At 38.2% G+C, this 25,667-nt stretch overlaps 1 non-coding gene across 1 annotated transcript; it reads left to right on the forward strand.

Annotated features, from left to right (window-relative positions):
- The first annotated feature begins 24,075 nt into the window (after nt 1–24,075).
- On the forward strand, nt 24,076–24,182 carry LOC121208962 (small nucleolar RNA R71). Its single transcript, XR_005904083.1, has one exon. It is a non-coding gene; the product is annotated as a small nucleolar RNA R71 (small nucleolar RNA).
- The last annotated feature ends 1,485 nt before the right edge of the window (nt 24,183–25,667 follow it).

Genomic DNA, 25,667 nt, shown 5'->3' on the forward strand with positions numbered 1-25,667 from the left:
ATTTGCTGACTATGCTAATTTTTTAGCTAGTGGTTTAATGTTGCCCAAAATGACATATTAAAAATGGAGGAAATTTCGTCATGATGTTAGATATTATTTTAAGGAGGAACCATATTTGTTTAAGCAATGTGTAGACCAAATGATTAGAAGGTGTATAGTTGAGATCGAATTAGCCCATATTTTGTACCACTTTAATTCATCCCCAAGTGGGGGACATTATAAAGGATCACGCACTGTAGCAAAAGTATTGCAAGCCAATTTCTTTTGGCCTGCTCCATTTAAAGATGCATATGCCTACATGAAATATTGCGATTGATGCCAACGATTTGGAATGTGTCCAAGAGGAATGAGATGCCACTTACTAACAAACTCGATGTTGATGATGATGGCTATTCAACCATGGTAGTAAATGCCAGTAAAGAGACGATTCAAGACATTCTGAGAAAGGTCATGATTCCTAGAGCCAAATGGACAATCTCGAGACAAGGTACTCGATATTGCCAAAGGGATTGTCCAACCAGAGAGGCAAAGGTATGGTTCTAATTAATTCGGAAAAGTATTATACATGTTATTTTTAGTTGCACTATTTTGATAAATGAAATGATTCTTGTAAATTGTATATTGACGAGAAAGTCAATTAATGTAGGGAGAATAATACTTAAGGAAATTCGGGAATGTGCAATAGGAAAGAAAATTTATTGCTATTTGCCATCACTCATCACTCTACTATGTCACCAAGTAAACATGCCAATGCAAGACATTGAAAATCATTATAACAGAGGTATAATTATTGCCTATGATGTTTCTAGGGGCGGTGGATGACATCACTAGAGAAAGGAAAAATAATCTAGATTGATGAGGATGAGATGACAGAACCAAAAGATGATTCAAATAGTACCAAAACACTAGATGATCCCATACCTTGTTGCACCCCAAGTTTGGGAGAATCAAGATTAAGGCGTGTAATAGTGAAATGATCTACTTAGTGAAGTGTAATCTGCCCAATTGCTTTTTTTGGTGAATATTTATGGGCGTATAATAACCTTCGTGTAAATAAGTGAATATTCTATTTTAGATTATTCTTCTATTTAAAGATTTTTTAATAAAAAAGGTAATTGCGGTATGAGTATAGCATGCCCTATTTGTCTTAGTACTATACTAGTTGGGTTGTAATGTGACCTGGTTAGGAACCAACAAGATTTACGGACCTAATATACATTATGGAAGATTCTCATTTATATTTCTCTAAGAATCTATAGGCCACTAAGAAAGAAAATTTCTAAATTTCGTGACACTCTTTTAGTTTTACTAAGTAGGGTTAGGTTATATAAATATGTGTGAAAAGGTTTTTGAGAAAGGTTCTTCTTTCTTCAATATATTACTCTCTAATTCTTTCTTCTCAAATCTAATTGAATCTCTTCTCCATTATGTTGGATGCTAAAGTACTTGGTTAAAATCAATTTTCATTCCATCTCTGGGTAAGTATCACTGCTCTACATGTTAAGATTGAAAAAGTAAGCCTGTAAGAGGTATATGAACAATAAGTTGTTAGTACAAGGCTGTGTATGGGGCTTATCAATGGTTTAGATGTTAAGTAAATTATATAAATAAGTGTTGTAATAGTGGATCTATGTTCTTTAGGCAATTATTGTTGTTAGTTCAAGAAGGATGTCTAAGTCTGGAACGTTGAGCTATAGTAGGTGAGTTTCTATCTTAACTCTTGCATGTGTATTGTAAGAATAGAAGTATATCTAAATAATGATGATATGTCTATTAATTGGTAAATGTAAGAAACATAGTAAAAATGATATATGTGTTAGGAAGATTTGTATGAAGTTCTATTGGAATGGAATGTTGATGGGTAAGTATGCATGTATAGTTTGATGTAGAAAAGATATGAATCAATTAGATATTTGAACTAATAAGGGTAAGTGATTGTTGTATAAATGTTCCTCCCTGATGCCTCTGGAAGAGCAGTTACATTGCTAACTAGATTGGCAAATCACAATATGAAACAAGTGTAAGACCAAGAGGTTGAGACCCATGGCATACTATGATATGAAAACACTCATGGAATAGTCTACTGTAAGATGCAAACTAGATCGATAGATCATGATACATGAAAGTGTGTAGGTCCATGTGGCTGAGACCCACGGCATGATATGACTGTATGAATGTTCATGGTTTGGCCTCCATTAAGACGAAAACTGGTCTAGTAGATCACGATACATGAAAGAGTATAAGTCTATAAGAAGAAACCCATGACACTTTTTGTGAAAGTCCTCCAGGATAGTAAACACGTGACTCTATATGTTGCCTTTATGGCATGTTCTGTTTGGTCATTATGGCATACTTTGCTAAGTTTGTATGGCAAAATGTGGTTATTCACCTTTATGGTAAATTTTGGATAAATTTTGAGTGTTCTGTGATAAATATTGCTATGATAAGGTTATAATACATCCAAAGTTAAATTGGTTGAATTAGATCTATGATGTAATTGAGTAAGTTTTAAGGGAAGTTCTTGAAAGAAGTATGTATCAGTATGTTAACAAAAGGGGTATCCATCATGGTAACCTGTTAGTTTTGAATATAGGCAGTTTTGTAGTTATGAAAGACATAAGAAATTGAAAATTTAAGTTTGTCTGTGTTATACAGTATTGAAATCTAAGTATCTGGTATCCACCATATACGAATAGTATTATGCCTTACTCTAAAATCTTGTGGAAATCTGAGTTGTTTGTCATCTGAGGTAGATTTAAGCTTTGTAAAAAAGATGTGAGTAATTATTCTGAATGATCTGGGTAACTCATTATCAATATAAGCATGTATTGAGTTTGAACTAGAATATGATTTGATTCAGTAAACCGATGGTATTCAATTCATTATGGGAATATGTCAAATGTGTAAGAATCTACTAATAAACAATATCTGTGAATAGCCGTTCTGGAATAAGTGTATGTGTGAAGAGATGGTCTATATGAAGTGGACTCTGAAAATATATTCTTTCGAAAGATACTTTTTCAGTTTCAAGAGAAAGATGATATTGATATATGTTTGGAAAGATCTTAAGTTAGTCAAGTAGTTAAGAGATAACTGATACGCGAAGAGTATGATAGTTGGCGTGTAAGTGTAAGCCTAAAATTGTGAAAGTATTTTCCCTGAACAGAAGTAAGAAGAAGGGCAGCTAGCGTATAGATGTTCAACACATTTTATAAAAGCACCCACCAAGGTATGCTATTTTTAAGCTTACTAAGTTCCTTGAACTTACAAAGTTTGTTCTTATTTCAGGTGTGGCCATCTGTTTGAGTGCACCAAGAGGGACAACTCCAGGAATACGTCAAAAAAGAGGCAAATTGGGATATTATGCATATAGTGGAAAATTGACGTAGTATTTAATATTTAGTTTCTAAATACTTTCTTTTGATTCCCTGAAGTTGAGTCTTTAAATAAAATAATAAGAAAAATGTTTCAAGTAAGAAGTATTTGTCAACTATTTTGAAATTTTGTTAACTGGTATGTGCAGTAACACCAGAGATCCGGACCTGGTGAATCGAGTTGAGTTGAGGAAGTTACAAGTTGGTATTAAAGCTATCTATTTTTTTGATCCTCTGAAAGATAAGTGAGTCGGCCCTTATGCATATTACATCGAGTCTGGCTTAGTCCCTCAAGTCTGTTGAAATTTATGTTTGTGTGAAAGATGTTTATTATGCTAGTATGTAATATTGTGATAAGTGAGGCAGTAGGGGAACAAAGGATAGTTTCATTAATGATGTCTGGAAATTACTACATAAGTAATTGAAAGAAAAAGGTACAAGCCAGAACAACAAGAAAATTTTAGTTTCCTCCTTCAGCATGATGGTATATAGGTTCAACAGGGACTTATTCTGTTTATGGACAATCCTCTAGAGCTTTCTCCAAGTCAATAAAATCTTCTGAATTCTCCTCTTTTTTTCTCTACTTTAGGCATATTCGAAAGAAGAAACCAACTATTTATTTCCACTTCTTTTGAAAGTCTTCCCAATTTTTTCCCTTGGGGTGATAAATGTTAAAGTTCAAAGATTCAGTAGAGATATCGTGAAAAAAGTTGAAGTCTATCTGACTTAGATCCAATGGGCCAACAACTACTTGAGTATGAAAAACCATGTTATGCATTTACTCGGGCAAGGCCTTAGTCTAATTCCTTGTGGTGCCTTTTATATATTTTCTAAAGGCTTTGTGACATTGCTCCTGAGCCTTGAGTTACTCCTCTAGAGAGGATTCTATTTCCTTCAGTGATCTTATCTCCTCTTTGAGTTGTGTGCACTTAATTTGTGTATCTTTGTATTTAGCCTCCCAAATAAAAACACAGGAGTCAATTTGTTCAATCTTGTTTGCATCCAACTAATGAGTATGGCATAGTTGGGATATTGTCTATTCACCAACTTTGACTGCCTTTTATAAGCTTACAACTTTGGTAGAATAAGAATCACTAGTTTCTTGGAGTAGCCAACTCCACAACCGATACTCCACAGATAGAGTGTGACAGCCCTAAATTGACCCCAGTCGGAAAGTGGTTTCGGGACCACAAAACCGAGTCTTATAAATAATTAAAGGTTATATTTTGTGTTTATGATGTGCGTAAATGCTTGTGTGATAGTTCCATACTTTAATTTGGTCAGTGTATGTGAAATTTATTAGTAGGGACTTATGTGCGTAAATATGAATGTTCGGATGATAACCGGGCTAAGTCCTGAGAGTATTTGAGCTAGTGGCTAATTCCGGGCTAAGTCCCGAAGGCATTCGTGCGAGCTACTATATCCGGGCTAAGTCCCGAAGGCATTTGTGCGAGTTATTATACCGGGCTAAGTCCCGAAGGCATTTGTGCAAGTTACTATAACCGGGCTAAGTCCCGAAGGCATTTGAGCTAGTGGCTATATCCGGCTAAACTCCGAAGGTACTTGGTTTGGGAACGAGTGATCTTGCTGTAATAATTTAAATTGATACGCTCGTAAAACCCAACGATGAGGTACGTTTCGTATATGCATTAGGGTGGTGATTCCGTTTAAATAATATTCGCTCAGTAAATTAATGAGCTTCCGGCCTTGGCTAAGTTGATCTTTTGTGTATGAATATAAGGGTTGGTAATGTGAAGTAAGTATGATTTGAGAATTTGTGCATATGAGATTATCCGTTTAGCCATATGATTACTATACTTTGGTTGTGTCTAATTTCATGGCTCAAACTTACTAAGCATTAAATGCTTACTCGTTTCTTTGATTCTCTATTTTATAGATTTAGGGTTCGTCAGCTATCGGACTCGGGATTGTTGAAGTCGAAGTCTCCCACACTATCAAAGCCCCTTTTTGGTACACTTTTGGTTGAACTTTGAAATGGCATGTATAGGACTACCCTTTTTGTTGTTGGTCATGGACCCTTTGGTTTTGTATAAATTTGGATAGCCATGCGAAAATGGCTTACATACACTTTGAGGTTAATATTATAATCGTCTTGTATGATGTTCATTAAGAGGTATGGAAATGCTTGGGAACGATTAGCCATTGGAATGGTTAATCATGATCATATTTTGTGCTATATATGCTAAAGGGCTAGTTGAATCATGGAAACTATGTAATAGGTAAAGTTTACCCTAAAGGCTGATGCTGGCAGCAGCAGTGATGTGGATGTGAAAAATCACTAAAAATAGTAGGAATGGAATTAAATAGTGAATAAATTATGTAATCGAACCTTGATGAATCTATTTTCATAGGAAAGTAACGGAACGGTCATATGAACAGTATATTATGAGATGTTAAAGTTTTCGTGAAACAGGGCCAGAACGGTTTCTGGATTCCCTGTTCCGACTTTGGAAATTAATTATAAATTAACCAGAGATAATTAGAAGTCATGCCTTACATGTATAGATTCCTTGTTGAGTCTAGTTTCATTAGAAACAAACGGTATCAGTATTGAAGCCCTGTACAGGGAGATATCCAAGTCGTAATGTGCAAAGGTCAGTGTAGTCGAACCCTGAAACAGGGGGGACTTTAACTCATAAACTGTACTAATTGGCTCGACCAAAAATTCTATAAAAAAATTTGTAGATGAACATATGAGTCTAGTTTCAGGAAAAATTTACGAAACTGGTTTTCGAGTTTTGAAACTCAAGATATGATTTTTAAGGCGACAGTGATGCAGTAACCAGCTTGTCTGGAAAATTTTCAAATGGACTGTGAAAATAAATGTATTATGTCTGTTAGCACCTCGTGTTCGACTCCGGCAACGGTCTCGGGTATGGGGTGTTACAATTAAATTGGTATCAGAGCTACGGTTTAGTCGATTCTAGGACTACCGTACTACGTTTGGGTCTAGCTATACATGCCATTATGTGATTATTTGATAGTGTGGTGATTTCTGACATTTGCAAATGTGTGTATTTATAGTAATGGATCCCGATCCTGACCGAGCGGTAGTTAATGATCTTGAGAGTGTAGCGCCTGCTCCCGCACAAGGGACAACTCCGTTTGACTCTCAACCTATTGCTAGTAATCCGAATGATGAAGCTAGACAAGCTTTCTATAGCGTGATGAATGATTGGTTCAACCAATACATTCGAACTAATACGGCTGTTCCACAACCTCCATTCCCGACTAATGCCACCCCCGCACCTACAATACCTCTAGCAACTGACCAAATAAGGTCAAATAAGCCCCCAGTTGACAGAATCCGAAAACACGGGGCTACTGAATTTAAGGCTACGGATAGCGATGATGCCGAGCAAGCTGAATTTTGGTTGGACAACACTATTCGGGTACTCGATGAGCTATCTTGCACACCCGATGAGTGCCTAAAGTGTACTATCTCCTTGCTACGTGATTCTGCCTACTATTGGTGGAATACGTTGACTTCTGTTGTGCCCAGAGAGCAAGTAACTTGGGAGTTCTTCCAAACCGAGTTTCGAAAGAAGTATATCAGTCAGAGATTCATCGACCAAAAACGAAAGGAATTTCTTGAACTCAAACAAGGTTCCATGTCGGTTACCGACTATGAACGAAAATTTGTGAGGCTTAGCCGATACACGCGAGAATGCATTTCTTCAGAGGCCGTGATGTGTAAACATTTCGAGGATGGACTGAATGATGATATAAAGCTGTGTGTTGGCATTTTAGAAATCTGAGAATTTGTGGTACTCGTCGAGCGAGCTTGCAAAGCTGAGGAGCTCAGTATAGAGAAAAGAAAAGCTGATATGGGAGCAAAGGAGTTTCATAAGAGGTCTTCGGGGAGGCCCTTTCAACAGTCATCGAAGAAATTTAGAGATGATTTAGGCTGATCTGGAAACACTTCGGGCTTTTCTAGACGAGATCGCGATCGACCCCCTGTGAGTGCACGAGTCACTTCGGTCGCCAGTGTTGGAACTGATCATCGAGACAGAGCGGAGTGCCAGTATTGTGGTAAATGGCATTCGGAGAGTTGTAGATTCCATGACCGCTCCTGTTACAAGTGCGGGTCAGTTGACCACTTTATTAAAGATTGCCCGAGGTTGTCTGAACAGAATGTAAATCAGAGTGGGAAACCGGGTGCTACCACTGCTCGAGGTAGACCATCTAGAAATACGGGCAATGCTAGTGGTGGTCAGAGAGGATCTAGAGATGCAACGACCAGATCTGAGGCTCGTGCTCCTGCTAGAGCTTATGCTATACGCGCACGCGAGGATGCTTCCTCGCCAGACGTTATTACCGGTACTTTTACTCTCTTTGATTCTAATGTGATTGCTTTGATTGACCCCGGTTCTACTCATTCTTATATATGTGAAACCTTAGCATCCAATAAGACTTTACCTATTGAGTCTACTGAGTTCGTAATTCGGGTGTCAAATCCCTTGGGTCGTTACGTGCTTGTCGACAAAGTGTATAAGAAATGTCTTCTAGTAATTCGAGGTTCCTGTTTTCTGGCGGACTTGATGCTTTTTCCGTTTGATGAATTTGATGTTATCCTCGGTTTAGATTGGTTGACCGTGCATGATGCGGTTGTGAATTGCAAAAGCAAGACTATTGAATTGAGGTGCGCAAAAAACGAGATAATCCGAGTGGAGTCTACGGACTTAAAGGGGTTGCCAGCTGTAATATCATCAACGTTGGCCCAGAAATATGTAAGAAAGGGGTGCGAAGCATACCTTGCGTATGTACTTGATGACAAAGAGTTAGAAAAGAAACCCTCTGTGCCGGTGGTTTGTGAATACCCGGATGTTTTTCCCGAGGAATTATCAGGTTTACCACCTGTTCGGGAGGTAGAGTTTGGTATTGAGCTTGTACCTGGGACTACGCCGATTTCAATAGCTCCGTATCGTATGGCACCAACCGAGTTAAAAGAGTTGAAAGCTCAGTTGAAAGAATTGACGGATAGAGGTTTCGCTCGACCAAGTTTCTCTCCTTGGGGTGCACCAGTATTGTTTGTGAAAAAGAAGGACGGAACCATGAGGTTGTGAATCGACTATCGTCAGCCGAATAGAGTGACAATAAAGAATAAATATCCGTTACCGCGTATTGACGATTTGTTTGATCAACTAAAGGGAGCCTCGGTGTTTTCAAAGATAAATTTGAGATCGAGTTATTACCAGTTGCGAATTCGAGATTCGGATATACCCAAAACTGCTTTCAGAACGAGATACGGTCACTACGAGTTCTTAGTGATGCCGTTTGGGCTCACTAATGCCCTGCGGTATTTATGGATTTGATGAATCGGATCTTCAAACAGTATTTGGACCGGTTCGTAGTTGTGTTCATTGATGACATCTTGGTCTATTCAAGAGATAAGACCGAACATGCTGAGCACCTGAGATTAGTGTTGCGAATTTTACGGGATTAGCAGTTATATGCTAAGTTCAGTAAGTGTGAGTTCTGGTTAAGAGAGGTTAGCTTCTTGGGTCATGTGGTATCCGCATCGGGTATTCGAGTTGATCCGAGCAAAATTTCAGCCATACTTAACTAAAAGCCTCCGAGAAATATTACTAAGGTTCGGAGCTTTTTGGGACTTGCCAGTTACTACCGACGGTTTGTAAAAGGTTTCTCGATGATAGCCACACCGATGATGAAACTACTTCAGAAAGATGTTAAGTTCGAATGGACGAAAAAATGTCAGAAAAGTTTTGATCAACTGAAAACTTATTTGACTGAAGCTCCAATTCTAGTGCAGCCCGAATCAGGCAAGGAGTTCGTCATTTATAGTGATGCATCCCTACTTGGGTTGGGTTGCGTATTGATGCAAGAAGGTCGAGTTGTGGCCTATGCGTCGAGACAATTAAAGCCACATGAGAAAAATTATCCGACCCATGATATTGAAATAGCTGCCATTGTGTTCGCCTTGAAAATATGGCGACATTACTTATTTGGTGAGAAGTGCCATGTATTTTCGGATCACAAAAGTCTCAAATATTTGATGACTCAAAGAGACTTAAATCTACGACAAAGACGTTGGCTCGAGTTGTTAAAAGATTATGAGCTTGTCATTGACTATCACCCGAGAAAGGCTAATGTGGTTACGGATGCCTTAAGCCGTAAATCACTATTTGCTTTACGAGCGATGAATGTACACTTGTCTGTTCTATCCGACAATGTGTTAGTGACGGAATTAAAGGCCAAACCATTGTTGATTCATCAAATTCGTGAAGCTCAGAAAGTCGATGATGAATTGGTTGCAAAACGGGCTGAATGTGTTCCGAATATGGAATCAGAGTTTCAAATTGATGATGACGATTGTTTGAGGTTTAGAAGTCGGTTGTGTGTTCCAAGAAATTCAGAACTCATTTCGATGATTCTGAACGAAGCTCATTGTAGCCGAATGTTAATTCACCCGGGGAGTACGAAAATGTACAACGATCTGAGACGTCAGTTTTGGTGGCATGGCATAGACATTTCCAATATCTCGAAGTGAAGGCGGAACATCAAGTGCCCACAGGTTTACTTCAGCCGATCATGATACCTGAATGGAAATGGGATAGAATCACGATGGATTTTGTGTCTGGGTTGCCATTGTCGACAAGTAAGAAAGATGCGATTTGGGTTGTTGTTGATAGACTGACTAAGTCGGCTCATTTTATCCCCGTACATACGGATTTTTCATTGGATAAACTAGCTGAATTGTCTGTTTCTCAGATTGTGAGATTACACGGGGTACCGATTTCTATTGTGTCGGATAGAGATCCGAGATTCACCTCGCGATTTTGGAAGAAATTGCAAGAAGCTTTGGGTACCAAGCTGCATTTTAGCACCGCTTTTCATCTACAAACCGATGGTCAATCCGAGCGGATAATTCAGATACTTGAGGATATGTTGAGATGTTGCATCCTCGAGTTTAGTGGCTCGTGGGAGCGGTATTTACCTTTGATTGAATTCGCTTACAACAATAGTTTTCAATCAAGTATTAAGATGGCACCTTACGAGGCTTTGTACGGGCGTAAATACCGTACACCATTGTTTCGGACCGAGCTCGGTGAAAGTAAAATTTTCAGAGTTGATTTGATTAAAGATGCTGAACGGAAGGTAAAAGTAATCCGTGAAAGTCTGAAGGTAGCCACAGATCGCCAGAAGTCGTACGCGGATTTGAAACGAAAAGACATTGAGTATCAGGTGGGAGACAAAGTGTTTCTTAAGGTTTCACCTTGGAAAAAGATACTCAGATTTGGCTGTAAGGGCAAATTGAGTCCGAGATTCATTGGGCTGTATGAAATATCAGAACGAGTTGGTCCAGTTGTGTATAGATTGATTTTGCCCCCTGAACTTGAAAAGATTCACGACGTCTTTCATGTTTCGATGCTTCGACGTTATAGATTTGATCCATCGCACATAATTAATCCATCAGAGGTGGAAATTCAACCTGATATGAGTTATGAAGAAGAACCGATTCGTATCCTGGCTCGTGAAGTGAAAGAGTTACGAAACAAAAGGGTTTCGTTAGTGAAAGTGTTATGGCTCAAACACGGGATCGAAGAAGCTACTTGGGAAACCGAGAATGCCATGAAAGAACGATACCCAAACCTATTTATCGGTAAGATTTTCGGGGACGAAAATTTCTTAAGTGGGGGAGAGTTGTGACAGCCCTAAATTGACCCTAGTCGGAAAGTGGTTTCGGGACCACGAAATCGAGTTTTATAAATAATTAAAGGTTATATTCTGTGTTTATGATGTGCGTAAATGCTTGTGTGATAGTTCCATACTTTAATTTGGTCAGTGTATGTGAAATTTATTAGTAGGGACTTATGTGAGACAATTTAGAAATATGCTAGGCAAGTGTTAAAGAGGCCTATTAATATATGTGGGAAAGTGCTTGTCCTTGCATGTCAAATTAGCCAAATTAAAGCATAGTGGCCGGCCATGCTATGGGTGGAAACATGTCACAAACATGTTATATTAGTGATGTATGTTAGGAAAAATAAAATAAGGAGCATGGTAATAAAATAATGAAAGGGAATATGATGAAAACAAAGAAAAAAAAAGTGTCCATCCTTTTTCATTTCTTTTGGCCGAAAGTTCTAAGGAAGAAGGAAGGAGCTCTTGCTTCATGTTTGGCTTGGAAGAGGATTAGGAGGAGGTTCGGCCATATTTGTGTCTAGGATAAGGTATGTTTGATGTTGTGCCATGAGACTCATGCATGTTTTTAGTTGTTAGCTTGAGTTCTAACTAGCCCATGGTTCAAATCTTTGCTATGTCATGGAGATGATATTCGGCTAAGGTGGATTGGTGTTGATGTCATTTCCATGCTAAAAGTGAAGCTTTGTAATGATGCATGTGATGGTGGATTGATGACTCTTGAATCTTCTTTTTAGCATTTTTGAGTGAGACATTAAGTTCTTTGTTTAACCATGACCAAAATTGAAATGGTATGGTGTTGTGATGCATTCGGCCATGGTAGGAAGTAGAAGAGAAATGTGGTTGTTGTTCACGTTATTTAGATGAGAAATGGTAGTAAGGTGAAGTGCAAATGTTAGTGTTTGATTTACTAGTGTGTATATGTGTATTAGCCGAGTTTTGAATTTGAAACAAAATGGTATGTAGTCAATACAAGTAACCATATGTGTAGGAAGTATTAAGCATATACTCGGCCTCAACCTAGATATGTATATTCGGCCACATGAGATAGGTTGGTGTTGCATGTGTTCGGTTAGAGGCAAACATATTGATGCTTTTATCTTGGCTTAGATAATCGGCTAAAAGAGAGTGTGGGCTAAAATGTTGAGTTTGATTCATGATTTCCATATATATATGTGACTTTAATGCCTAATGTATATATGGGCTAAGTACCTTGAGGTTCTCTTTTGATGTTCAAATGAATTGTGTTAAATTGCTTAATGTGATTAAAAAAGCGCATGACCATTGTGTATTTGAGCTAAAAGGTGGCCATATGACCTAACAAGCTCCTTGTCATATTCGGCCATAAGCTAGCATAATGAGACTTTAATAAGTTAAATTTGTTTGAATTAGCTCAAGAGCTTAGAGGACCACAGTTGGATAAGGGAAAGGAAAAAGTTATCGAATAGCCGCTGAAAACGTTCGACCACATCCAAGGTAAGTTTTCGAGCAATGAGACTTAGTTTATGATTTGATTAAGTCATAATGTATGTGCATAGAGATCGTGTTATAAAGCAAACTACACCATGCTGTTTGTATGTGGCTAGTGAGCCGAAATGGGAATGCTTAATACGTGACTTGTGTTTGAACTCTAATTAAGAAAATGAAATTAGATGTGTCATGATTTATTGATATGTGCATGAATGTTTGGATGATAACCGGGGTAAGTCCCGAGAGCATTTGAGCTAGTGGCTAATTCCGGGCTAAGTCCCGAAGGCATTCGTGCGAGCTACTATATCCGGGCTAAGTCCCGAAGGCATTTGTGCGAGTTATTATACCGGGCTAAGTCCCGAAGGCATTTGTGCAAGTTACTATAACCGGGCTAAGTCCCGAAGGCATTTGAGCTAGTGGCTATATCCGGCTAAACTCCGAAGGTACTTGGTTTGGGAACGAGTGATCTTGCTGTAATAATTTAAATTGATACGCTCGTAAAACCCAACGATGAGGTACGTTTCGTATATGCATTAGGGTGGTGATTCCGTTTAAATAATATTCGCTCAGTAAATTAATGAGCTTCCGGCCTTGGCTAAGTTGATCTTTTGTGTATGAATATAAAGGTTGGTAATGTGAAGTAAATATGATATTGAGAATTTGCGCATATGAGATTATCTGTTTAGCCATATGATTGCTATACTTTGGTTGTGTCTAATTTCATGGCTCAAACTTACTAAGCATTAAATGCTTACTCGTTTCTTTGATTCTCTGTTTTATAGATTTTGGGTTCGTCAGCTATCGGACTCGGGATTATTGAAGTCGAAGTCTCCCACACTATCAAAGCCCCTTTTTGGTACACTTTTGGTTGAACTTTGAAATGGCATGTATAGGACTACCCTTTTTGTTGTTGATCATGGACCCTTTGGTTTTGTATAAATTTGGATAGCCATGCGAAAATGGCTTACATACACTTTGAGGTTAATATTATAATCGTCTTGTATGATGTTCATTAAGAGGTATGGAAATTTTTGGGAACGATTAGCCATTGGAATGGTTAATCATGATCATATTTTGTGCTATATATGCTAAAGGGCTAGTTGAATCATGGAAACTACGTAATAGGTAAAGTTTACCCTAAAGGCTGATGCTGGCAGCAGCAGTGATGTGGATGTGAAAATTCACTAAAAATAGTAGGAATGGAATTAAATAGCGAATAAATTATGTAGTCGAACCTTGATGAATCTATTTTCATAGGAAAGTAACAGAATGGTCATATGAACAGTATATTATGAGATGTTAAAGTTTTCATGAAACAGGGCCAGAACGGTTTCTGGATTCTCTGTTCCGACTTTGGAAATTAATTATAAATTAACCAGAGATAATTAGAAGTCATTCCTTACATGTATAGATTCCTTGTTGAGTCTAGTTGCATTAGAAACAAACAGCATCAGTATTGAAGCCCTGTACAGGGAGATATCCAAGTCGTAATGCGCAAAGGTCAGTGTAGTCGAACCCTGAAACATGGGGGACTTTAACTAATAAAATGTGCTAATTTACTTGACCAAAAATTCTAGAAAAAAATTTGTAGATGAACATGTGAGTCTAGTTTCAGGAAAAATTTACGAAACTGGTTTTCGAGTTTTGAAAATCAAGATATGATTTTTAAGACGACAGTGATGCAGTAACCAGCTTGTCTGGAAAATTTTCAAATGGACTGTGAAAATAAATGTATTATGTCTGTTAGCACCTCGTGTTCGACTCCGGCAACGGTCTCGGGTACGGGGTGTTACATTGAGCTTGTGAAGACTTCACCATAAGTGTAAGAAGATATGACTCCGGAGGGAAGAGATAAGATTGGATAGCTTCCTTTATCTAATGAGGTATCATATTATTTTGCTACTAAAAAATAGAGCTTAAAGAAATAGATGATGGCCCTGATTTTAATGGATCACGCCATAGAAAGAACTCATCTATTTCATTGGAAGAAACCAGTTGGGGCTGAGAACTTGAAGGAACCACTGGTTGCTCTGGGTGCAATGTTTTTGTTGGGACCTCAGTAAGTGGAGGATCAGTATTGTGAACTGGAGAGTCTATGGAGGGAGCAGACTCCACTGGAACTACAAGTACTACAAGAAGTGTAGGAATTAGAGAGGTAGGAGTTTCAGGAGTAGGGAGCCCCTTCCTAAGTCTATGCCGCTATAGTTGTGGGCATTCACTTTCTTTGGTCTATTGAGTACTCTCATCTACTCTGGGCCTCTTTTGATTTTTCTTCACTTTTGGTTTTCTTGAGGGAACAATAATAGCTCTTTCCTTTGCACGGGCCTTACTCAAGAGAGCTGTGATATCCATGTTTGGTGCTGAATCAGGTGTAGAATGAGAATTCGAATAAGATCTTGCACCATCAATATGAGAATTAGCCCGACTCAAAGAATAAAAAGAAAGAGCACCAAGAGTTGTGATAATCCAATTGTGAGAAGAGATTCCACAAACATCATAGAAGAAAAAGGAAGGCGCCATTTTTCGCCCTGTTAAAACTTGTGCTAAATTACTAGTGGCATTGTGAGGCCACGTTTCTAAAGATGAAGGGATATTAAAGTTGTCCAACTAGATTAAAAGGTTAGTCACTTGAAGACCATTTAGACTCAGGTCTTGCAGGCAATACTAGAAGACATTTCTAACTATAACAACTTCCACTAGCTCAAGCACATACTCCATTTTTAGTCGTTTATACTGCTTCAAGGCAACTTGAAAATCAACTGGCTGACAGTGGGCATAAACAGTTTCTCGAGGAAGGGACCCACGACACCACTAAACTAAAATTTGGCTACACCTCCTAAAACTCCAAAATAATAAAATAAAGAAGGGATTTAAAGAATCAAACAGAAGATTCAATATTTGGTTTGGTGCACATAACAATATGTCTTTTATATAGACCCAAGGTCCTACTACCATTAGTTTTCTAAGTGACTACTCGTCCATGTGCACGTTAAAACAAATGATTTTGGAAAAACTATTTTTGAGTGGTATTAATTGAAAGTAGACAATGTTAGTTTTAACATTTAGAGTGTAACACCCCTAACTGACCCATCGATCGGATCTAAGTAAGGAGTGTCATAATGGGCCGGGTTCACATATCCTTAATTTTGGCTGAATTAACTACTATAAAACAGACTAAAAGAAAGCTAATAATAATTCTAATAGCAAAGATTTCAAGCCACTGAATGTTTAAATCTTCACGGCTTCTATCTCTTATCAGACTCTTTGTTTACAATGAAACTCTTACAACTCTTGTCAAGGCAAACTATCCCATTACCTAGATTCTAAGGGACTTATTTGGATACAACATAACAATTCCTAAGGCGAAGCCTCTGATGGTACCCCCTTCCTCTGTGCATGACTTTGATCCAACAGGGATCCCCGATCTTATCACTGATAGGTTGGACCCCTCCTCTGAGTAATTGATCAACCTCCCAGGTCCTGCGAACATCAGACAACTTTGTAAGTTCAAGTAAACTTAGTGAGTTCTTTCACTACACCATAATTCAAACCCAGTCACACACGGCTAACAAATGTAAAATAAACTAAATATAATTTAACTCTCTACATGTTCAAAGTGAGCGTTCTTTATCATGGTAGCGGACTCCACCCGATCCTCTAAGCTACTCGACTTATTATAAGACCTTCCTCTAGTCGAACTCTCTATTTGCCTGTAATCTAGACACTTCGCCATATCATCAAGTCTTATTCTTAACTCTCATCTTTACTTTCTTTCATACACCCCACATACAAGGTATTCGATGATCTCTAACTTTCTTGGTTGTATGTCTATTTTCGAATACTATACCTCTGTATTTGCTTTCTCGACTTTTCGCCTAAAGGCTCTTAGGACATACCTTTCTTAGCAGACTTCCTTGGTCGGACCAGCCCTTGGCGGACTGATGTATGCATGATAAGTTTTATAGTTATGATTGATCATACTTGAAAACTAACTATTATCACGATGAAGGCAAGCACACCTATCGAATAGTAGTATAGTTTATAGTAAAACTGTAATGTCAAACCCACTGGAACTAAAAGTACTTGTATTAACTTTATTTTTATTATCTAGCCTAAAAATAAGAGGATTTGTTTTATCTAAACTAATTAACTAAGCTAAGAATGCACAGGAAGTAAATTGGGGAAATACTTTTGGGAAAACTGATTGATTTAGACAATACCTAAGGGAAATTCCACCTAGACTTCACTTGTTATTTGACTTTGAATTAGATGATTTATTCACTTGACTTGATCCGTAGAAATCCCTAATTTATATTATTATATCTCTCGAGACTAACAACGTCTAACCCTAGGTTGATTAATTGAAATCTCTTTCTAATTAAAATCCCTAGTGTTGCATTAACTCGATCTATAGATTCCCTTATTAGGTTTGACCCTAATCCGGCAGATTTATGTCGCCCTATGTCTAGGGGTGCAATCAACTCCGCTTAATTATGCTAGATCTACTCTTAGACAGGGACTTTTGCTCCTCTAAATAAGCACATCAATACTAAAATCAATATCCTGGAATATTAAAGCAAGAATTAAGAACACATAATTAAGAAAAAATCAAGTATTTATTATAAATTCAGAAAATAATAACAAGATTCGTCTTAGGTTTCATTCCCCTTAGGTATTTAGGGGATTTAGTTCATATATGTAAAAGAAAACATCTCAAAAGAATAATGATAACAAAACATAAAGAAAACCCAAAAACCTCTGAAGGAAATTGAAGGGAGATCTTCAATCTTGAAGAAGAATCCAGCTTCTGAGATGGGTCAATCGTCTTTCTTCAAGTAATTCCTTGCCTCCTACTCTGTGTGTCCTTTCTAGGTACCTCCTGGGGTGTTTATATAGGCTTTAGAATGCTTCAAAACCCTCAAGAGTGGCATTTTTTGAATAGAACTAGATTGGGCTCAACAGGGACACACTCGTGTGGCACGCCCGTGTGGGGTGGCTTAGGTCGTGTTTAGAGTCTGTTAAATAGACACAGCCGTGTGGTCTACCCATGTGAGGAAGCCAGGCCGTGTTAATTTCCCACGTTGACCCATTTTCTCCGTTTTTGGCCCAATTCTCATTCTTTTTACTCTCCTATGCTCACCTAAGTATAAGACATGACATTAAAGGATTAGGAGCATCAAATTCCACAAATTTAATGATAATTCATCCAAAAATGTGCTTAAGCATAGGATAAAATATGTATAAATTACGACTTATCAAATACCCCCACACTTAAGCATTTGCTTTTCCTCAAGCAAAATCCTCAACTTACAATCAAAATAAATTCTTCTCAACTTGTAATTCTCATCAATAGTATTTCAAAATAATCCATAAGTAATCATACATTGAAAATTCAACTCGAAGAACATCAAAGTTTCAAACATTCCAAGTTGAGCATTTTCTCATGAAAACATAGGTGTCTCCCCTCATATAAGTAATCACACTTGATTCAAACTATCATAGAGTTTCACATCCTCACTAAAGATTCACTCTAATCACTCGAGGTGTTTAAGAACAAGAAATTAAACACTCAATAGTCAATATGAAAAGTTATTACCATAGGCTTGCGTGAAAATCAAATCTCTACCACTATATATTGAGATGATACATCAATCAAAAGGTCTTTAGAGGGTTGTAATGTGGCTTTGGTTAGGGCGTATGGTCACAAGCTGAAAGAAAAGGTTAGAATCGAGATTGAATTGAAAATTTACCTAACTAGAAAAATACTAAAACTGACAAATTACATTCCTAATTAGAAGATCCTAGAATTGAGCTTTTCTTCATGGAATATAGAATTAAATACCTAAGCTCAAAAACAAAGAATTACTACTAATATGTATGTATGTATATATATTAAGAAAAAATCAAAATAACATAGAACTTTGCTAACTATCAAAAATAAAACATAGCTAAGCAATTTATTCAAATCAAATCTCAACAAAAAATAGGGATCAAATGAGGGGATTTCAACAATAATGGGTTATGGGTTAATATTGAGGGTAAATCAATGAATGGCTTGTTAGGCTCAAGGGGATTCACTAAGGGTTAATTATGAGGGTATACTTTTATGGAGTAAGTGGCTTAAACCTAAGTGTCTTTATCATCTCGACATATCAAATCAAATAGTGTGGTCTTGACATGCATAATTGAAGCATGTTCTAGAATAAAAAATCAATATTGATGCATTCATAGCAACAATAAAAGTGAGCATGAGAGAAATAATATATGCTCTAAAGGCTCAAGATCTCACAAAAATTATGGCTTTTTGATGTTAAACCTATGAATTTCAACTCAAGATAATACCTAAACTTGGGGAAACAACCTAAAAAATTTTTAATTCTCAAAAATCAACTTATCATGCTTGATTCTTTAATTACTTAAATTTTAAATAATCAATGCATAAATTCTTATGTTTTAATTCAAGACATATCAATAAAAATCATAAATTAATCAAAATTCATTATAATAGTGATATGAGTGAGTCACATGAGAATAAGACAAAATTCAGGGATTTTTCTGATAATGATATAAATATCCCCCCACACTTAAGATGTACATTGTCCTCAATATACAAAGAGAGATTTACTAAAAAATATAGATATAGGATCACAAGATAGGGAGAGAAGTGAAACTTCCTAAATGTTAAATAGAATCCTTGAAATAGAAAGTAATCGGCTAAGGCAAGGGTGAGATTTGGAGGAGGATACTCCGGTGGTGGTAGAGGTTGGTAGTCCACAAGTATTGCGCCAAAAGAATATTATAACTAGTGGTAGCTATGGTCGTGGTCGAGCAGGGCATGGTAGTCGTGGAGGACCTTTTCCAGTGGAGTTACAGATTCCTAAGTAATAGTGAGCTTTGGAGCTCTTCATAACTGCGATAGAATCATTAACTCTTTAGGAAATATAAAGTAGCATGATTACTCGTAAAGAAATGGCCGAAAATATAAATTACTTAATATAAATTATAAAACCTAAAGATGAAGTAAAAATGGTCTTAAAAATAAAAAGTAATTTAAAAAGATAAATAAAGATAAAAGTAAACAAATAAAAATAAAAATAAAGTAAAGTCTTTAAAAATCTTCATCGCCGGATGGTTCGCAAGGTGGGGGTGGCAATGAGATGTGAAGGTGCTGACAAATCTGATGTATTATTGCATCAATATGATCGAAGCACTAAAAACATTGCTGCTCGAATCGAGTGAGGCACTCAGAGATGTCAAAGATTGAAATAGCCGCATGAACTAGACAATGAATAGGTGGTGTCTGAGATGGTAGATCCTCGTGAGGTGGAGGGACATCATCAGTAATGTCCTCTAGGTCCTCCTGCTCGGCTGACTGGACGAGGCGGTACTAAGGAGGATCAAATCCACATCGTCGCTCGATCATCCTCATATGGAGCATAGCCGAGATGCCCTGTGGGGACATTTGACCGATGAGGGTGAGGAAAGATGCTTGCGCTGTCGTGTTGAGGAGATTGAAGTACTGTGCCAGGCGAGTCACATAAAGGCCAATGGAAATGACTCCTTTCCTATGCCGCTCTATCTTATGGTGAATGGCGAGGGCGATGAAATAAGCGAGGTCAAATACGTGCCCATGCGTCATGCTCTATAAAAAAAAAGGCGTCATTAGTGTTGACGACATCGGTACTCTCCCGCTGTCCTATCAGGGTATGGGCTAGAATGGCGTGTAAGTATCTCAGGGATGGGGCGAGAGCCGATGCCTTGGAGCAACTAGGGTCATAAGTGGCCGAAGCATGGACTAGGGCCTTCTAGTAATTTGAAGGCGAATAGTGGATGTGGCGATGGAGGCTGTCGAAGTCGTCGTCGTCCATGAACTTCTTTGTGTATAGTCCTAAGGCGATACCGAACTCAGGCATGCTCAACTGGCGAACTAAACTGCCAACACGAAACTGGACTGTTCCGGGATCATCAAACTCTGTCATAACGACTTAAAGGTGGAAGGTTGAACAAAGTTCGAGTGTGAGCTTGAGGTACATCGCTCAATAATCTCGAAGAAGAGCCCCTACGGTTTAGTAGTTAGGAGAGCTTGGACTGCATCAGCAAGTTAGATCTACTCTAGGGCGGTCCAATCAATGCAACGGCCCACACCTAGGGGTTGGGCCCGTAATATCTGAAATAGTTCTTTCTGTGGTCCCGGTGGAAATTGGAGGAATAGGTGTCAGATCTCGGTGGTAGGACCCGAGGAGGATGCTGCTCCTTTTCGCTTCTTCGAGGCGGGGATGGCGATTTTCTTACCATGTGGATTTGACATGGTATACCTGCAAGAAGAAAAGATTAAGTCAACAATAATTCCCACAATAATGACTTGCTAGTAAGATAATATAGGTACACATTCAAGCACGCTAAAAACATGGTGATATCAATGGGCTAAATATAAGATGGATAGAGTGTTCAAGCTAAACCAAGAGAATGCTAAAAGATCAATGAAGTTATAGTAGCTAATACTAGAAATAGTGATTACTAAAAACTTGATGAATAAAACAATGAAACATAAATAAGAATTATTAAGCATGCAAATTACTAAGAATAAAACAAGTATAAGTTAAGAATTAGAAAGAAGTAAAATATAATCGGGTGGAAGGAAAACAAACAACGAATGAACGATGGTGGTGCTTGACGGAGGAGGTGTGCAGAGGATGGCAGCGGTGGTGGAGCTAGTGCGACAGCCACGGGCGTGGGTAGTGAGGCCATGTTCTTCGCAGTGAGGGTGCGCAAGGGTGAGAAAAGGGGAAAGAGAGGCAAGAGAGGGGAGCAAATGGAAGAACAAAGGGGAGTTAGGGGTGGCCGGTAGGTGGGGAGAAAGATTACGACGGCTAGGGTTAGGGTTTTTTAGGGAAGGGGATGATGAATAGTGGGGGCTTATATAGATTTTGGGGGTACACAGCCATGTGGCATGCCCATGTGCCCTTATTTCAGCCCGTGTGTTTCGTGATTTTCAAATTTGGGCGTGTCTAGAATTCGGCCCACGTCCGTGTTCCTTGGGCGTGTTGGTGCACACAGCCGTGTCACACGGTCGTGTCCTGCTTCGTTCGCTTCTCCCACACCTGTGTATATGTGCACACGCATGTGTTATGTTGACAGTTTCAACCACGAGTGTTGGGCAAGGGTGTGTCGCGCGCCTGTGTTAATTTCTCAGTTTCTACCACAGCTTATAGATACAGGCGTGTCGCACGCCCGTGTTGATTTGGCAGGATTGCCCACGGCCATGTTGTACAGCCGTGGCAATGTATCGAATCCCGTGTTTTGGGAAAAAATTACTTTGTTTTCACACGGCCATATCGCACCGCCGTGTCACTGCCAGTGGCATGAGCACGGCCTAAAGTACGACCATGTGTCTGGCCGTGTGGATTTGGAAAAACCTGTGTTCAAGGACTCAGTTAATGATTTAGATGTTAAAAACTAAAATTTTAAAGAAATCTACATTGTTAGTGCTCGAATTGCCTCTCGAGAAACGCTTATTTATAGTCCAAGCTTGACTTACCTCACTTTCGTGTGATTACGGTGGATTAAAGAGTTGAAACTCCTCACCTCTACAATCAATTTGATCAAAATAAGGTCTGAGTCGAGTTTTATTTACCTTAAAAGTTCCGACTACAGTATGTGTTACCTCGATTGTACCATGTGGGAAGATGTTCATTACTGTGAAGGGAGTCGCTCTATTCGTATTGTGCTCTGAAGTAGCAATTCGGGGGTCATTTTCATCTAACAATACTTTGTCCCCAACTTTAATTTTCTTTGTTTCATCCCTATGCTCATCTTGGTGTCGCGTCAATTTTTCGTGTGCTTTTAGTTTTTCCTTGACAGATGTTCGTCATTCATCTAGTTCATCGATCTAAAGTCTTCGTTGTTCATAGATGGGTCCTTTGTTGTTACTTGAACATGGCTCATGCATGCTCTTCGAACGTGTTTCCTGCAAAAAAGGTTGCACCATATGATTAGTATTAGTAGCATGATTTATACAACCACCCTCAATATTCGATGTGTTACTCAAATTACGAGCTTGAAGAGTGATTGTTTCATCACCCACACGAAGTGTGAGTTCACCTGTACCAACATCAATAATGGTTCTAGCAGTTGTTAAAAAGGGTCGTCCTAAAATCAAAGGTATGTTACTTTCCTCTTCCATATCTATAACAACAAAGTCTACTGGGTATATAAATTTATCGATTTTTACAAGAACATCTTCAATGATACCCCTAGGAAATCTAATGGTTTTATCAGCCAATTGAATGCTCATCCTAGTTTGTTTGGGTTTCCCAAGACCTAGTTGTTTAAACATTTTATAGGACATGACATTAATACTAGCCCTTAAATCAGTCAATGCATTATTAACATCTAGGCTACTAATTAAACAAGGAATCGTAAAACTCCCTAGATCTTTCAACTTGTTGGGTAGCTTATTCTGTAGAATGGCTGAGCAAACTGCATTCAACTCTACATGTGACGCCTCATCCAACTTCCATTTATTTGATAAAAGCTCCCTTAAAAATTTAACTGTGTTTGGCATCTGCGAAAGAGCTTCAATAAACAGTAAATTAATATGTAATTTCTTTAATAATTTAAGGAATTTACCAAATTGTTTATCCGTGTGGTCTTTCCTTGTCGCACTGGGGTATGGCACACGAGGTTTGTACTCTCTACTTACCGATTTTTGCTCATTGTGGTCCACCTTACCTTTACCTTTACTTACCACAATTTCTTGCCTCGATTCTGGTTCAGGTTCAGCTAACCCTTCCTTATCTCGAACGGTAATCACATTGAGTTGTTCCCTTGGGTTTGATTCAGTATTACTTGGCAAGCTACCTTGTGGTCGTTCAAAGATCAGTTTGGCAAGTTGGCCTATCTGGGTTTCGAGCCCTTGGATCAACGCTTGTTGATTCTTAAGTGCTGTCTCGGTATTCTAAAAATGAGTTTCTGACACCGAGATAAATTTCATTAGCATCTTCTCAAGGTTCGGTTTCTTTTCCTGCTGGTAAGATGGTTGTTGAAAGCCTGGGGGATGTTGTGGCCTTTGATTTCCTTGGCCAACCCACGAGAAGTTGGGATGGTTCCTCCAACCTGCATTATAAGTGTTACTGTATGGGTTATTTTGAGGTCGAGGATTATTACTACCTATATACTGAACTTTTTCCTCCTCGGTGCTAGGGTTGAAATATTGATATTCTATGCGCACTCCTCCTCCATTTGCATCGCACCTCATCACTAGATGTACCTGAGTAGAATCATATAAACCGTTAATCTTTTTATTTAAAAGTTCTACCTGGTTAGATAGCATAGTGACTGCGTCGAGGATGAAAACACCGGCTAGTTTTGTTAGTTTTGTCCTCATGACTTGCCACTGATAATTATTTAGTGACACTCTTCTATAAATTCATAAGCCTCTTCAGGTGTCTTATTATTGATAGTTCCACCAGCAGCTGCGTCAATCATCTGTCTAGTCAAAGGATTCAAGCCGTTGTGAAAAGTTTGAACCTGTAGCCAAAGGAGTAACCTATGGTGAGGGCACATTCTCAATAGATCCTTGTATCTATCCCATGAATCATAGAGTGTTTCTAAATCCATCTGCACAAAAGAAGAAATATCATTCCTTAATTTAGCCGTTTTAGCCGGCAGAAAGTATTTAAGCAAAAAATTTTCAGTCATTTGTTCCCAAGTGGTGATCGATCCTCGTGGCAACGAGTTCAACCATTGTTTAGCCTTATTCCTCAACGAAAAGGGAAACAACCGAAGGTGAATGGCATCATCAGAAATGCCATTGATCTTAAAAGTGTCGCAAAACTCCAGAAAATTTGCCAAATGAGCGTTTAGATCCTCATCCTGCAAACCATCAAACTGAACAAATTGTTGTATATTTTGAATCGTGTTAGATTTTAGTTCAAAATTATTTGCAGCAACAGCAGGTCTAACTATACTCGATTTAGTTCCTGTTAAATTAGGTTTAGCATAACCATACATAGTACAAGGAGCAAGATTCTGATTTATTGGATCTGCAGCAACCACAGGAGGAAGCTGATTATTCTGATTTTCAACCATCTCCTCGGTTGTATTATAGATATCTGATCGCGTGATTTCGTGATAGGTTTTAAATATTTATAATTACTCGTTCTTAAACTAACTATTATCGCGATGTAGGCAAGTGTACCTATCGACAGTAGTATAATTGTAGCAAGACCGGATTGTCGAACCCAAAGGAAGTAAAAGTACTAGTAATGACTGTCTTTTTATTATCTAGCTTAAGAATAAAGAGGTTTTGTTTTAATTGACTAATTATCTAAACTAAAAACGCACTGAGAAAAGAATTGGGGAATTGCTTTTGGGAAAAATCGATTGACTTAAGATAATACCTAAGGAAAAATCCACCTAGACTTTACTTGTTATTCTGGCTCCGAATCAGACGATTTATTCATTCAACTTGTTCCGTAGATATCCCTAAGTTATGTTATTATCCCTATTCAAGACTAATAACGTCTAATCCCTAGATTGAATAACCGAGACTTTTCTCTAATTAACACTCTAGGGTTGCATTAATTCGATCATGGATCCCCTTATTAGGTTTCACCCTAATCCGACAAAATCTTGTCATCCTATGTCTAGGCGTGCAATCAACTCCGCTTAATTATGACAAATGTACTCTTAGACAGGGTCTATTCCTCTTCTGAATAAGAGCATGTCTTGAATCAGTATCCTGGGATATCAAAATAAGAATTAAGAACACATAATTAAGAACAAGTTAAATATTTATCATACAATTCAGAAAATAATAACAAGATTCGTCTTAGGTTTCATTCCCCTTAGGTATTTAGGGGTTTTAGTTCATAACTAAATAAGAAAACATTTCAGAAGAATAAAGAATACAAAACATAAAGAAAACCCAAAACTCCTGAAGGGAAATTGAGGAGAGATCTTCAGTCTTGATGATGAATCCGGCTTCTGAGATGGATCAATCGGCTTCTTTGGAGTAATTCCTTACTCCCTATTCTCTGCCCTCCTTTTCCTCCTCCTCTAGGGTGTACTTATAAGTTTTGGAATGCCTAAAAACCCTCAAAATTGGCCTTTTTCGAGTTGGACTTAACTTGGGCT

The sequence above is a fragment of the Gossypium hirsutum genome, chromosome A10, assembly GCF_007990345.1.
Source record: "Gossypium hirsutum isolate 1008001.06 chromosome A10, Gossypium_hirsutum_v2.1, whole genome shotgun sequence".
NCBI classification, from domain to species: domain Eukaryota; kingdom Viridiplantae; phylum Streptophyta; class Magnoliopsida; order Malvales; family Malvaceae; genus Gossypium; species Gossypium hirsutum.